We start from the raw sequence: 17526 nt of genomic DNA on the forward strand, positions 1-17526 counted from the left end.
CTTGGTTGTATTGCCTACTTTTCACCCTTGTTGTGCTATATTATCATTTGTTATTTGACATATTTTTTGTACAATTTGGGATCACTGTATTGATTGTAATGTGTGAATTGCTTGATATACATTTGCTGTTTGCTTTGGTGATCTGTGAGATGAGTTCTATACCCGAACTCGAGTGCACTCTAGGATAGGAGAATGGCATAGTCTTGTTGACTGGTGTGGAGTAGTCCTTAGCCAGTTGACTTGCGAGTCCATTCACTTGGTGGAGGTCATGTTGAACTAATAATGTCACACAAGTTATTTGTGGTTAGGCATTATTCTTTCAATCATGTTCCGCAGAAGCCAAGGACCTTAGTTTACCAAACCCATCTTGGCCTATTTTTAGGACCGTAGTGCGGAGGTCGTTCAGATGTCAGTTCTGATACGATTGTTACGTGATACTACACTCATAAGAGTTTCTCTTGAGAATATTCTTGGAATACGAGTATTCGTTCCTCCGATAATATTCGAAAGATGGAACGATGATTATGGGAACCTCTGATAGAACGTCTGGCAGGTTTAAACCCTAGTACACTCCCTTTGGGTGGTTCTTAACTGAGACTCCATGCTCGTGACTCTCAACAAACCCGTGATTCGTGGTTGAGTCGTTCAAACATTGTTAATATCAATGGATCCCGGATCAGGTGCAAAACCTAAAATCCATCAAAGCGGCTGGTTGATATTAGGAATGTTTGAACCGGTTCATGTACCGTTAATATCAATGGAACTTGGGTGTCGATAAGGTGAAAACCTAAATCCACCAAAATGGATGATTGATATTAGGGATACATAGAGCTTTCCCACGACCTTTGTCTGGTGTGCTTTGCTTGATCCTTGAGTGTGATTGTTGCATTCATGCATTCACGCATTCATCCGCATCCATATCATCAGATAAAAAGAGAATTTTCAAGGAACTCAAAGGAGTTTATTTGCAAAAAATTTCAAAACATGAAAAAATCGGGAAAATTTTTTCACCTGATATATCTGATGAGATATTTTCATGTATGATCAAAATGCTTAAATATTTCAAAGTTTGCAAATAAAACCCTCGGGTTCCTTTGATAAAAAACAAGCATATGCATAAACACTTCATGCATCATTTGCATAAACAGGTGTTTTGTTCCGGTCTCCCGTCCTGTGGTTTGACCCTGCGATCTTCATTTATTTTGAAGACGCACTTTGCCGGTATTATACCAGAGCCAACTCTGCCAGATTGATGGATCATCCTGAGCAGTAGAGCTGTGAATTCAGAGAGGATTTTTCCAGCCATGTACTTTTGATGGATTTATTCCTGTTGATGGATTTATTCCTGGTTAACCAATCCCGGGCTGGCATTGGCTACTGTTCTGGGGCACTTAATGAGCAAGGTTTGTTCACAAGTGGAGGATTCATCCATGTTGATCAACCTGAAGAAGAAGCTGCTGTCATCATTGAAGAAGAAGACGCAGAAGATTTGAACAATTTCATCATTCCTGGTGGCGTCTGCCACAATTGGGTCGCTGTGGATGTTCCTACGGTCATTCATAAGTCAGCGTGATTTGTTCATTTCGTTTAAAACCCTTCTCCCATGCCAAAAGGAGAAGTGATGACATTGTTGGCAAAGCATTTAATACAATGATGTTTTCATTCGATTAATGCATTGTCAAACATTTGTTTTTCCATTTGTTTTCACTTTTTGCTTTTGCATGAAATCAGTGATCACAAAAAACCCTGAAAAACAAAAACAACATTTTTCATCTGCATCAATGATTTGCTTGTTTAAATATCAAAAGCTTTTCATTATCCAGAATCATTATGCAGGGATTTCTAAACCCATTGAACATAATGATCCAACGCCATCTCCCAATCTTGAAGTCCTTGTATCTGAGGCAGAGGAAGATGATGTTAAAGGGGATTCCTGATGAGATTACCCGCCTTCTTGAGCACAAAAGAAGCTCATTCAGCTGTATCATGAGAATCAGCTAAACAGTCAAACTGGGGCATTACAAAAAAAAAAAAAAAAAAAAAAAAAAATCAATCAAAAAGAAAAAGAAGAAAAGAGGGTGAAAAAAATAAGAAAAATAAAAAAAAACCAGGAAAATTTTTCAAAATTTTTCCAAAAGGAAAAAAGAAAAGTATACCCTCAAGTCCCTAGTTGACTGATGTTGAATGGATTCAGAGTCGTTATGACCAACTGAATTTGATCGAAGAGAAGCGCTTAACTGCCATGTGCCACGGTCAGTTATATCAGCAGAGAATGAAGAAAGCATTCGACAAGAAGGTCAAGCCTCGTGTGTTCCGAGAAGGTGACCTTGTGCTCAAGAAAGTTTTGTCTTTCGCGCCCGATTCCAGGGGCAAGTGGACTCCAAACTACGAGGGTCCGTATGTTGTCAAGAGAGCCTTTTCAGGCGGAGCTTTGATGCTTACAACAATGGATGGGGAGGATTTCACTCGTCCTGTGAATTCAGATGCAGTTAAGAGATACTTTGCCTAAAAAAAAAAAAAGTATATGCAAATGAAAAAAACAGAATAGCTCGCTAAGTTGAAGACCCGAAAGGGCGGCTTAGGCAAAAATGAGCGTCTCGGTGGAGAACCCGCAAGGGTAATCCAGGCAAAAATTAGAGACTTGAAAAAGAATATATTCGCATCCCGCTAGATTGAGTACCTCACTCTGGGGCAATCTAGGCAAAAATTAGGGATTTGGCAAGTAACTGCATCCCGACAAGACTTTTTGTTCATCAGTCGTCATTTTGTCAGAAGATTCTCGATTCGTCGTCAACTGAAGCTTCGGATACATCGAGATTCAAATTGGTAGAGAAAGGATCATTATGTTCAATGTAGCCCTCTTCCAATATATATCACTGATTTCAAATTTGTACAGATCTATGGAGTCTTGCCATTTGCAGACTACCATTCTATCAAATCAATTTGAGCTTTTTATCCAATTATTTGCACTCTTATTTGTTTCAATTCAACAAATGTTTTGCATGTTTTAAATTGATAAAATGTCATTGTTTTAAACAAATCAATTTTTTCAAAATTTTTGTTTAAACAAAGTGAACATTCACAAGATTGAAAGGATACTCAAGAATATCTCAGTGCTCTCCCGAGGGTTGCATGATTTCCAACAGGTAAGACTTTGGTTCATATTCCTGGTTTGGTTGTATCTTCTTTCTTCAGATCTTTGTTGGGGTTGTTCCTCAAACAAAGTTGTTGTTGGGGTTGTTCCCCAGTACAGTCGCAAGCAGAGTGTTGTTGAGGACTTCGTTTTTCTCCAGCAGCAGTTTTTCCCCCAGCATGGGTGTTTCTTGTAGAAGTTTCGGCGGTTGATGGTATATCATCTTGGTGCCCCGTCACTTTCTCCAGTGGGTCGCCTACCCCATACTTTATTTGTCTCCTCAGCGTAGTCATGAGTATAACTGATTGATTGATACTCCCCTCGGAGTCGCGATTAGAGCTGTTATTAACACCCCCACCAGGGTTGTAAGTGGAGTTGTTACCGCTTTTCCCCATGCAGTGTGCCAGCGGAACTGTCTGTTTCCTCAGCATGATCGCTTTCTTTTTGAAGACTCGGTAAGTCAGTGGTTTGATACCCGGTACTTTACCTTTTCCCCGGCGAAGTCGTCTGTGGAATTGTTGCTATCTCTCCATCAGAGTTTTTCTCTTCAGCAGAACAGGATTTATTTTCCTACTCAGTGGTTGATTTGGGTTGACATCCCAGTATTTTAACCATCATTTCCTCAGCCCAGTCTGCAGAGTGTTTGTTGTGGCAGCTTCGCCTGTTGAATACTTCTTTCAATCCCCGATATGGTTGGATGATGGCTCTAGCCTCCAGTGAACGGATTGATTTCCTGACTGTCTGTGATCCCCAGTAGAGTGGCTTATATTGCAGAATCTACTTGTTGTGATCAGTTTGCTTTGTATATTCTCCCCAAGTGGAGTGGTTCGTTGCAGAATCTACTTGTTTGATCTGTCCTCCCTCAGTGGTTTGTTCCCAAGAGAGTAGCCGACAGTTTTCCCCAGTAGAGTTGCTTATGCAGTCAGATTCTATTTGGATGATATCTTTCTCCCTCAGTGGGTTGTTCCCTAGCGGAGTTGTGTGGGTTTGCTTCTACAGCAGTTTGTGCTCGTGCTTACGTACCCTTTGTTTCTCAGTCGACACTGGGATCCCCTGCAAATACTTTGGGACTTCTCTTGTTCCCCGACAGATTCGTCTTGGTGGCTGCTTCTGCCCGTGGTGACTTTCTGTACCCTGAATGGGTCATTTCCTGATATTTCTGATCCTCTGCTTCTTCAGCAGTACCCGCAGATCTTTGCTTTTCAGCATGTAGATCTCCGCGGATTGGCTTTCCAGCTGGTTTTTCCCCTGGAAGTATAATACCGGACGTTTGGTTCCTGAACCTGTTTGTGTTAGAATTGTCTGTTTTGTCAGCATTCATCAAACATAAATTACGCATATTCATGCATATTCATAAAACATTCAGATATTCATGACGCATTTCTTGCCATATATCTTTTGTTTGTCGTGTCTCCTGCTATGGTGATATAGATCTCTTTACAGATCTCCCCAAGCAGATGTTGGGTGTTTATAAATCTCTCCATATAGAGTCAACCCCATAAGCAGAAAATGTTGTCTTTCCTTCTGCAGTTCCCCACTGAGATATACCCTCGTGGATGACGGTTTCTTCCGTTTCCTCCCAACACATATATTGGGATGGACTTTCCTATTTGAGTTACATCCTCATTAGGACGTGTCTTTGTTCAGTCTGTCTTTTCGGATCATTCCCGAATTGGCTATTTGTCAGATGTCTTGTGCTTCCTAGTGGGTTGTTCCCCAGCGGAATGTTTTTGGGCCTCTGCCTACAAACCAGCAGTTGTAAGTCCTACTTTTCCTGGCTTTCTTAACGGAATTTGTGGTTATACACCTTTTATTCTCCAGCCAGAGTTTTTTGGTTTTCTACCTCATACCGGTAGTTGTAAACCCTATTTTCCTGCTCTTCAGCAGTTTGTGGTTTGTTATAAACCCTATTTTGGTTTCCCGTGCGGATTTGTGATTTGTTCTTTCCCCACGCGGAGTTGTTGGTCTTCTACCCCGTATTCGGTAGATGTAAACCCTAATTTTTGTGGTTATCTTCATCTAGTTCTTGATGTTGATTTTCCTTTGCTTGGATAAGTTGCTCAGATCAGCACTTATATCCTCAGCAAGTCTTTTGTGGATAATTGTCGTATGCTAGCAATTTTATCCCCAGCGGGTCTTTTCACCGTATGCTAGTGATTTGTTCCCCGGATCATTGGTTGTTTACCAATGCATCCCCAGCTAGTCTTCTGTCGATAATTGCCGGATGCTTGCAATTTATCCTCAGCAGATCGCCTTTCATTTACCCTTTTGTTGGTAATGTCTGTTGCTCCCTTTTGATTGGTCATCACTATATACCTATTCTGGTATCCCGATGCCTTTCTTTTCGGATTTTTATCCTTAAACAACCCAGTAACCGGTTCGGGATAATCTTCCATGCGAGTATATTATTCACGGTCTGCCGGTAATGAATAATATGTCTCATGCGCTCTTTAGTTGGAATCCTTTGTTGATTTTTCCCAGCTGAGCAAGATTCGTATTCTTTGTAGAATCGAATATCCATCCTTTAACCAGTTTGTGTTTAGGGTGATGAGTGTTTTGGAACACACACCAATTCACGTTTTTTGACCATCCTTTAAACAAGTCTGCTGTTCTAGCTTTCTTCAGGGTGATGAGTGTTTTGGAACACACACCAATTCACGTTTTTTGTCCATCCTTTAAACAAGTCTGCTGTTCTAGCTTTCTTTCGGATGATGAGTGTTTTGGAACACACACCAATTCACGTTTTTTGCCCATCCTTTAACCAGTTTGTGTTCAGGATGATGAGTGTTTTGGAACACACACCAATTCACGTTTTTTAGCCATCCTTTAAACAAGTCTGCTGTTCTAGCTTTCTTTCGGATGATGAGTGTTTTGGAACACACACCAATTCACGTTTTTTCAGCCATCCTTTAAACAAGTTTGCTTTTCTAGCTTTCTTTCGGATGATGAGTGTTTTGGAACACACACCAATTCACGTTTTTTGACCATCCTTTAAACAAGTTTGCTTTCGCTCTCTTCAGGATGATGAGTGTCTTGGAACACAAACCAATTCACGTCTTCGGATTTTATCCTTAAACAACCCAGTAACCGGTTCAGGATAATTTTCCCTTCGAGTATATTATTCACGGTCTGCCGGTAATGAATAATATGTCTCGTTCACTCTTGGGTCAATCCTTTGTTGCTTTCCCCTCAGAGTAAGATTCATATTCCTTGTGGAATTGAATATCCATCCTATAAACAAGTTTGCTTTCGCTCCCTTCAGGATGATGAGTGTTTTGGAACACACACCAATTCACGTCTTTGGTTGGTCACCTGTTATATACCCAGTAACCGGTATCCTTGGTGCTCCCTCCTTCCTGCTCCCTATTATGACCTCGGTCCCCCTGTGGAGTCAGATTTTCCTGAGTTTGTTACCCGTATGCCCGGTAACATCTCATTTGTTTGTTGCTTCCTCAGTGAAGTTTTCTTTTCGCTTCTCCCCAGGAGTCAGCTTGTATCTCTCCAATGGATTTATTTTCCATTTGGAATTCTCTTCCCAGTGTGAGTCCTTCACTCCCCAGTGAGTTCTCCTGTCTGTTTTCTGTTATTTCCTAATCAGAGTCGTGTCTTGTCCATGTTATGTCAGTTTTGTTCTCCCCCGGTTTGAAGTCGTGTCTTGTTCACACATTTCTTTTTCTTTTATTATCCCCATAGAGTCTTGTTAGAGTCTCTGTTCCTGGTGAGTGTATTACTCCGATGGATCGTCTTTCCTTCTGTGTGAATCATATTCCCCACAGAATTTGTGTCTTTTGCATGCATACATTTGCATCATGAGGTCTCTTAGGGACCAAAATTTGTCTCATTTACTGTTATTTAAGTCCATTCTACCGCGTCGAGATGAAGATTTCTAAACTTCACTTCTCCGGCTAGAATGACCTTAAATAGGGGCATCTGTAAGACCCCAATTTTGGGCCCTAAGATCCCTCATGGCCCATATCATATCATATCATGGCCTCAAGGATCATTGCATGCCCTAGCTTCCCTCCTAGTGGGTGGATTGCCTTGTGTTTTGTTCCTTGATCACCAAGCATACTTTGCATTTGTATATCTTTGCCTTTCATATGTTTATCATTCAAAAAGTACAAAAATATTGTCAGTCTAACCTTGTTGCTTGCAGTTGAAGCAATCATCAGCAATTAGGTCAAAGATGGTCAACAGTCAGTCAAAGCAATGGATGATGGCCATTCTTGTGGAATTTGGGCATCATGATCATTAATCAAAGGTTCATATGACTTGTGATATCATTTGAAGTCAAGGTCTCAAAGAATTAGGGTTTGGAATTCATCAGAAGTGGTCCAATCATCCAAAACCCTAGAAAAGTCAAACTTGGTCAACTGAGGATTTAATCAGAGATTTGATGGATAGAATTGATCTGAAGGAGCTCATTCATGCTTATACAAGCCTCATCTATCATGTCAAACCTCATCATGGAAGGAAATCAAGTGAAATCAGAAATGTTCCAGAAATAGAAAGTGGACCTGTAATTTCAACTGCCAAAAATGGAAACTTCTTGATCCTCAACTTACATCATGATACGAGCTTCAAATGAATTTTTGCCCAACATGAAAGTTGAAGATCTTGTCTTCCCATTTTCAAAAAGTCCAAGAACACCCAAATCCCATGTGTGGTTGTCAAGATATGATCAAATCATTTTCACCAATTTTTGAACTTCAAATGGGCATATCTCTCAAACCATAAGGCCAAATTTGGTGGGGTTTTTTCCTACAAACCACATTTTTCATCCTCTTTCCAAAAATATAAATTTAATTCACCAAAACCCTACCAATCAAAATGGCATTTTTGGACCTTTTTCATTTAAATTCAAAGTTTGACCAAACTTTGACTTTTTGAATTAGGACTTTTTTCACCATTTTGCCATTTGAGATTGCTTCCATACATCATTTGTGATTTGCTCCAAGCCCTAAACCATGTTCATATCACCATTTTACCCTCATTTTGGCCTAAAGTACAAATGTGGCAATTTTTGCAAATGGCTTAAAAGAACAAAGCAAGGTACAACATTTCTGGTACAGACCACAAACAGCATTGGTAGTGGTCATTTGCAGCATGCCCAGGCCCAACTCGAGCCAGCTTGCACCCTCCATGTTCCACATTCTTCCACTTAGCAAAAATGCAAATGAGTGCATTAACACTAAACCAATTTACAACATGGATTAAGGACCTAAAACAGATCACATATAAGCCTTCATTTTCTGAATCCAACCCTAGTTTTGACAGCAGCCTACACAGAAATACATTTTCTCTCTTTCTTGCATATTGGCCAAAACAGAAATTCTGCATAGCCATTCAAAGGAATTCGAATACCCTTGGTTCCTCCCTGCTCTAGACAATATTTAGAGGCTTTTCAAGCCATCAATTACCAACTGGAACTATCATTCGAATACTGCATCTTCAAGGCACCCTCCAATGGCAGAAATCATTGCAAGCTAACTTGTGCATCTTGGAGTGGAAATAGCTTCATCATCCATCAACACAAAACACAAAAGCCACCTGTTTCGAGCTGTAGCCTTCAAATAACACTGCATCATCGAGTTCTTCGAATCAAGTAAGATTTTCGACTTTCTTATTTGTCTAAACCATGCTATGTATCATGTGGGTCCTCTTGTGCTGATCATTTTGAGCTATGAGTTTGTAAAAATGGTCGTGTATTTTTGGAGATATGCTGATCTAAAGTTTTGTGCACAAATGCTTTTTTGCTCGAATGTCACTCCATAGTGTGTTATATTGAAAGCCATTGCTGGAGTTGTGTTGAAGGATGTTTGATGATGCTATTGGTACTCTTGATTTAGATTTCTGGGCACATTAAAATTTCGATGCATTATGATGATGAATGTATGTGGCTGTTTGTTTAAACCTAGCTCTGTCCAGATTTCCCATGGTCCATGTTTTGCTTTGTTTATTGGTTGGTGCTGCATGATGAAGTTCTTACCAGGCTGTTGTGATTGCTTGCTCGATTTTGTTTTATGATGATGATAACATGATGATGATGAGCAAATGCTGCTGCTGCCCAAACTTATGAGCTGCCCAGAATTTCCCATGATTTTGGTTGATTATTGTTGGTTTGTTGTTCATGAGGTGTTTGTATGAGGGACATGCTGTTTGCCATGGCTGTATGATCTATTCTATTTGAAAGTTGTTGATTGAATGTTGAACATTGATGTTGAATGTATGCTCTGCTGCTGTTTTGAACCTCCCCAGAAAATCCACATGTTCTGTTGTTTGCTGCATTTTGTCGTGGTTGTTTGATTGTTGCATGATGTTTGTGATATGTGTTGCTGTTCATTTATTGTTGTTCTGATCGATTGATTGATGAAGCTGAAACATGATGAAGCTTGCCCTGCTGTTTGAAACCCTCGAAAATTCCCAGGAAAAAACCATATGAATTGTGTTGTTTGCTGTTGTTTGGGCTGCAGTATGAACATTCCCATACCATGTTTTTTGAATGATTTTTGGTTTGAATTTTGGTTGCTGAATATGATCTTGCTTGCTGAATGATATGCTGTTGTGTGGTTGATGTTTGAACTTGTTTGGATATTGATTAAATGTGCATGAAGTTTGCCTTGGCTGCATAAAACCCTAGGGTTTCTAAAACAGAAAACATGAACATCCATTGGCCAGCTTTACTGTTTTATTGGCTGAGAGCCAATCAAAACATTTCGTTTTGCCTTGCCAAAACGCGCAGCTTTGATAAGTGAGCGCAGAATTACAGCTTTGCCATCGGTTGACCTTGTTTGACTCATTATACCATGTCATTTGTTCATGTTTCATCCAAATATCACTCAACTTCCATAATTCATTTTTTATTCATTTTAACTCCAAAAATTGTGGGTTTTTTTGCATTAAACTCATGAATGTGTCCTCTATTTTATCATGATTTTTAATTAATTTTCCATGGTCTGGATTTTAAATGATAAATGATTTCCCAACATGTATGCCAAAATGATACATTGTGCCATTCCTTTTGTGAAATACTCATGTTGCATCCAATGAGCCTGAAATTTTTTGTGGTGAAACTAGACACATTGACCTTCATTTCCATATAAAGTTTGTGCATTTCTCATTTGTGGATTGAGAGTTATGATTTTCTGAAGTTATGTGTTACATTTGGTGCTACATGAATGATATGCAAATGTATGATTTTTATTCACATGCTTCCCTACATCCAAATCACTTGAAATTTTGCATGAATCATCTATCACATGTCTAGTTTGTGCATGAATTTTCTTGGAATTAATCTTGCTGTTTTCCATTTGATTGAGAATTTTCTTCCATGCTTAGTCTTTTGTTGACTTTTTGTGATACATGTTGCCAAATCTTTTGTGAAATTCTCAAATCTTATTGTATGACCATGAAATTTCATATGTGATAACTAGACATCTCAAGCTTTGCATTGGTGTTAATCTCACTCATTTCTCTTCTGTTTTCAAATTGATATGATTTTTTGAAGTTGACCCATGCTTGTTGACTTTCACCATGCTTACTTAAATTTGGTTTGACTTCATGATTTTACTTGACTGCCTTCTTCTCATCCAAATGCCATGAAATTTGACATGCTTACCATGTTAGATGTTAGGATTGAGTGTGATTTATTTCATAATTTTTGAGATTGTTTGAGTTGACTTTTGAATGAAGTCTTTGCTGTTGACTTTTGTATGCTTCTCTTGCCATGCTTTGCATCCCTTTGCATATGAAATGACCATGATGCATGATATAATTATGAATCCAATTGAGATTGCTTATTAAATGTTTAGACTTGGTTTGGGTTGACTTTTCCTTGCTGCCTTGACTTTTTCTTTCATCTTTGACCCTAGGCTAGTCCTAGTGGTCTTCTGAGCTTACAATTGAGCTTTTGTTTCAGGTTAAGCCTCAATGCCTCAAAGACCATTCAAATTTGTCTGAGTTGAATTATATCATGTGCTAACCTTTGTTTTGTAGGTGTGACTCACATACTTGAGTCTTTGTGCCTTGCACAATTGGTCCCTCTGTGGTTGACTATTGGTTCATTTTCTTTTGATTTTGACTGTTGAACTGTTTACTAATTGGTTTGACTTTTTCAGGTACTTTAGTTGCTTAAGTTCTTTGAACTTGCTTGCTTTGCTATTTAGCATTTGCTTTGAGGTATAATTACTTCTTCTTCATGTAGTCTGGAGACCCGGTCTGTTATTTGACCGGGCAAACTGTCTGAAGTCCTCCTTAAGAGGCAATGCCTGTGTTTGTTTAAATTTGTCCTAAGCAGGAAAAGTCCTTCAAGTAAGGCAATTGGTGGAAGGTAGGGATAAGCAATCTATCCCCCACTATTCAGTGTGTCCTCTCTTTGCTCCCATTACATGGTTGAGGCATTGAGATAAATACCCAAGATCTAATCGAGTCAATAATGTGGAGAGAGCTCCTACTTTCTGAACTCCCACACTTTCTTATATGCTCTCTCTGATCTGAGATAGAAGCAATGAGGCACACCCCTCATCTCCTTTTCATCTGCTTCACCTTAGCCTCTCAATGGCAAGGTTAAGAGCGACCTTCACCTATGACAGTGGACTTTCAAAGTCAAACCCTCTTGTGTGAGCCCCCATTGTTTGGCTATAGAGTGTGCCGTTTGATATTCATTGATTGACTGATTGCTTCATATGCACTTGCTTGCTTGTATGTTATGCATTTATCATCATCAATTGCCATTAATGCATGATCATCTCATTTGCTTTTGTGATGCCATCATTGTTGCTTACCCATTGAGGACAATTGTAAGTCCATTGCTTTGGCATTTGCTCCTGTGATATGGAAGGATAGAGTGTAAGACCTCATTGGTCACTCATATCTTCTGTTTTATCTGTTTGTATGTGAGGATACAGTTATAAGTCCCTGTAAGCTGGCATCTGTTATCCTGTGATCATAATTTGATCTGTTTGGTTTTGTATGTGAGGATACAGTTATAAGTCCCTGTAAGTTGGCATCTGTTATCCTGTGATCATAATTTGATCTGTTTGATTTGTATGTGAGGTTGCAGTTATAAGTCCCTGTAAGTTGGCATCTGCTTTCCTGTGATCATAGTTTGTTTTATCTGTTTGTATGAGAGGTTGCAATTATAAGTCCCTGTAAGTTGGCATTTGCATTCCTATGATCATATTGTTGCTTTTGTTCTTGTATGTGAGGATCCATTATAAGTCCCAGTAATGTGGCATTGGATTTCCTAGGACCATACTGTGGAGTTAACCTAAGTCCAGATAGATTGGCAGCTAACTTCCATGTTTCATTCTTGTTTTCTTTTGAGGAGATTAGTGTAAGTCCATTGAGTGGCTTCTGATATCCTGTTCTGTTTTAAGAGACTGGTGTAAATCCATCCATTGGTATCCGGTATCCGCTTTTATTTCTTTGCCTGTGGAGATTAGTGTAAGACCATTGAGTGGCCTCTGATATCCAGTGTTGTTTTAGGAGATTGGTATAAGCCCAGTGATTGGCATCCGATATCCGCTTTTGTTGACTTTCTTTGTTTGTTTGTTATTATCCATTGCCATTCCAAAGGACACACTTGAATCATCTCCCATATGATTTCAAGAAGTGAACCTTCTAAGAAGTTTTACTATCCATTCATCCATTCATCATTCATTATGTCCTAAACCTTTTCACACTTTATTTTTCAAACTTGACATAAGTGTCGTGCGAACATCTTCATGTTTTTCTAACTAAAAACCTGGACTCAAGTCCTTGACCTTTTTTCAAACTCATTTCATAATACTTATCTGAATCAATCTTAATCATACTTTGACTTCACTTTTCATAATCACAATCAATTAACTTCACTCATTCACTTGTTTTGGCTTTGTCCATTAATCTTTTCACATTAGCCATAGGTTTCAATTATCATTGTGGTTGATGTAAATCTTGCCTATCCTTAGTGAGTCGACAGTAAGACTTCCGTACTTCAAACAGGGCTAACCCCTCTAGTACGTCGAAGCTATCCTCGCATGGTGGATGTTGTTTTTGGTCGAGTGTTCTCCCATTGATAATGAAAAGCCTCAGTGCTTGTGTTTAAAACTGAATCCACCAACTTTTGGAAATCTTTTAGCCGAACTACGGCGTTTTGATCCTTACCTTTGATGGAAGGTACGTAGGCAGCGGGTTCATCCGTTCGAACACAAAAAAATTAACCCAATAACCCAATAAAATGTATATTCTTTTCTCACCATCCCAATCATGTTTGCACAATACTTATGTCATAACAAATAACAATTTTTACAACAAGTGTGAAAAGGGCTCCCTAGGAGTACCTAGGACGTAGTGGGTGCCTAACACCTTCCCATTGCGTAATTTACCCCTTACCCAGACTCTCTGATCTTTTTATTAGTTTTCTACGTGTAAAACTTCTTAGGCTTTTGTTCGCTTTTTAGCCAGTCCTTTGGATAAATAAAAGTGCGGTGGCGACTCGAAATTTCAATGTATCTCATAGCTTATGATTTAATCGATAGATCATATAGCGACGAATACACCGCTACAGGTATCCCACAAATAAAGTGGAAGGCCTAAACAACACTCTTTTCCTGGGATATGTGAACCTTTACAAAATTCAGCAAACGGGTTAGAATACCAATCAGGGTGCAATCGAGGATTACACCGCAAAAGAAATACAACAGCAAAAATGTCATGCAAAATAATGTATGATGATAAGGGAACAGATCAGAGAAGCATAGCACAGAACAAACGAAATATAAGCTACTGTCCCGTTCGCCTCTGCCTCGCCTAGCGAAGGCCTAGCGAATATTCGCTACAGGCTCGCTTAGCGACGTGCTAGCGAGCGGCTGCAGGTTTTGAATTTCAGAACAATATAATCTCAGCATGCGGCAAGTCTTATAGTATTCAATTACAGAAATAATATGGTCAAACATTCAGGATAGGCTGGCATACTTAAACTCACATGCAAAACCTCAAATATGTTTATGAATTCAATTATAATATCACATGCAAGTTAAGAATATAAAGCGGTATCACATGCAAATTAAGAAAATGAAGCGATAATAGTAATGCAAACCTGTTTGCAATCGAATTGCAACCTTGAGTTGGCGAGCCAGATTGAGTTGGACGGAGGTAGCTTTGCTGCCGCCGGCTTTTCCTTCAGGGTTTTCCGTCTGTGAGTGCTAGGGTTTGCTTGCTAGGGTTCTCCTTTCTCCTTTTTCGTCCCCTTTTCATTACTGAAGTGCTGGTATTTATAATGCTCTTTTTTTTGTGACCTAATGGGCTCAGAGTGAAGCCCGAAATTTTCTGTTGTCTGTCAGCTTCGCTAGGCGAGCGTGTAGCGAACGTGTAGCGAACGTTCGCTAGGCGAGCGTGTAGCGAACGTGTAGCGAACGTTCGCTAGGCGAGCGTGTAGCGAACAGGCCAGTTTGGGCCATTTTCTGGATTGGGTCATTCGTGAGCTGGGCCTTTGTTCCTTTAAGATCAGTGTCATAAAAATGAGTCGGAATGCCCTGAAAAATGTCTTAAAATATTAATGGGCAAATTTTGGGGTATGACAGTATCCTTGATAATATCTTCATTGTGAGTGATCTCACTCTTATCATTAGTAACTGGTGTAATCTTGTTCTAATTTTTCCTCTATTTAGCCTATGATGCAAATATCTGGTATTCCTGTCACCCTATTTTAACTAGTGGGCTTTAGCTCTTTGAGCCCACCAACTCTTCTCATATTGAAGGTACTAGTCCAACTCTTGTTGTATAGAGGAAATGACTTCTTCGTTGCAGTTTATGTGATTAGAAATATGAGCCTTTTGGAGATTACAATGCAGGTCTTTGATAATATTCTTGATGTTTCCAAAAGTATTATTTCCCCAAATATACAGCTTGTAAAAAGTTGTATCCAATATGGCCTTAGTTCTCTTGTTGCCCTCCTCCCAATTGTTCTTAACCACTTTCTCAATCTCTGGGTTTTCCAACCAATTTTTTTCAAATCTCTTGGGATTTTTCCAATTTATAATACCTAGGATCATGTGAAAATTGACATGAGAGAAAGTTAACAAAATAGGGTTATGGCCAGATTTGTATATAGGCAAGTGTTTATTTAAGGAGTTAGGGTAATTGTTTATCCAATTTTGGTTAACCATGAATCTATCAAGCCTTGCTGCAATAAACTTGTCGCCTTCATGGTTGTTACTCTAGGTAGCAATATCCTCTTCAAACCCTAGATCAATTAAACTAAAATTATCAAAAGTGTTATTAACAAGATAAGAAAGATTTATGTCTGCCCCAAATTTTTTCTCTTCATTTGTTATGATATTCCAATCATCAAAAGTGAGTCAATTAGGATAATCATATCTTTGGGCCAAATTATTAATAAGGGTGCAAGTGAGACTTTTTTTTTGTTAGTTTTAGAAAACCTATAGATACCCGTGCCCTCCAATTATAGGTATTCATGCTCATATCATTACTACTATTATGACCATCAATAACATAAAAATTAAAGGAGTTTTGATTCGAATCCAAAATGGTCAAGTTTACATCTTTGCCCCAAAGCAAACCTAACACACACACGCACACACGCGCGCGCACACACACACACGCACACACGCGCTCGCACACACACACACACACACACGCGCACACACACACACACACACGCACACACGCACACGCACATACACGCGCACACACACGCGCACACACACACACACATCCACGCACACACGCACACACACGCGCACACGCGCGCGCACACACACACACACACGTACGCACGCATGCACGCACGTGCACACACACACACATCGGTTTTCCACCTCCATTAGTATCACTATTAACCCTATGAATGTTGGTTAAGGTACCAATATCCATAACTTTTTTTAACATTTTATCATTATCACACATCTTAGTTTCACAAGAACAAAATATTAGGAGAGTAATAAGAAATCATCTAATTTAAGGCTCTAATTGTTCAGGGGTTTCCTAACCCTCAACAGTTCCAAGATAGAAGCTTCATGCTCTTTTGGAAGCCTTTTTAGAAAGGCTTTCCACTTCATTTGAGTTTGTAGTGTTGACTTGAACTTCTGATCCACTTTTAATTTCCAAAATTTTGCGCTTTTTACTATTTCCTGTTTGCTCATTGCCTGTTGTCTCTATAATTTTGTCAGCATAATCCATCTTAACTAGCTGTTCCAACATAGCCTTAGGGATGAGGTTGTATTGGCTGACACTGTGCTTTTTGGTAAGATTGATGCTGTAATTTCTATCTTTCTAGTCGAATTGTCTTCTTCTAGACTGAGTAGCCTTTACTCAAGGCCATAAGGGGATGATTTTAGTGATTACATATATTGGATTATATGGGTTTTTGTAGTGATCTTCAATGCGGCCCATAAGACCACGCTTGAAGAAAAACATATGTAATTTTTTGTTTCTAAAATCCCCCCAATTAACTCTGTTGGCCTTGCTACTGATGTACGTGTCGGGTTTAATAGGCTTATGAATATTAATTTTGACTTTCACCTTCACTATAATATTTTTGTCTGCCATTTCAAAAACATCAGCTTCACACACTTCACCAAGTTTGTCTCCTAATTTGAAACCCATATGGGGGGTTTTCTCATTGATTGGCAAACACTATATTTGGATCCATATAGGAGTTTTTGTAAAATCCATGGAGTTTAGAGGCATTACTCCATTCCATTCATGTAAGATTAACCAAGAGTTACTGAAAATCCAAGGGTTGCCCTTGAGAATTTTGCGGTGATTTTCTTCATTGTCCATAGTAATTTTGAAAATTAATGGTTCAAGCTCTTTAACCATCGAACTTTGGGGATTAGACCAGATGTTGGCCAGAGCATTTTGAATGGATCCCTAAGAATTGACTTTTTCGTGATAATTTTTCTCAAGATGCTAGTTTTTTTGTAAATTTGTTAATTCTTGAATCTCTTCTTCTTGATGAAGAGTTTAGGGTCAGGTTGACTTTGGTTTTGGATAACATTTGGCGATTTGGATTGTTGTGGGTGGTTGAGGTTAATGAGGTTGGGATTTCTGTGGAGGATTAATAGATTACCAATATGATATTGATATTTGATGTGATGTTTGTTGTTGTTGGGTATGTTCATGTCATTGTTTTGATATTGAAAATTTCCCATGGTTTTATTTTGTGTACATATTAGAGGATCTGAACTAGTTCAGGTATGTTTAGGAGGAGTCTTTAGATACTTGGCTGATTCGAGAAGGGTTTTGTTGTGGTATTCAATTTGATCAAGAAAATCAAATTGATTATCTATAACAACATACAATGTGAAAGGAAAGGAAGAGTAAACACAAGAATACAAGGAAGGGAGAGCATAGAAAAACCAGAAAAAACCGAGGAAATCAACTAAAGA

The sequence above is a fragment of the Lathyrus oleraceus genome, chromosome 4 (assembly GCF_024323335.1).
Source record: "Lathyrus oleraceus cultivar Zhongwan6 chromosome 4, CAAS_Psat_ZW6_1.0, whole genome shotgun sequence".
NCBI classification, from domain to species: Eukaryota; Viridiplantae; Streptophyta; class Magnoliopsida; order Fabales; family Fabaceae; genus Lathyrus; species Lathyrus oleraceus.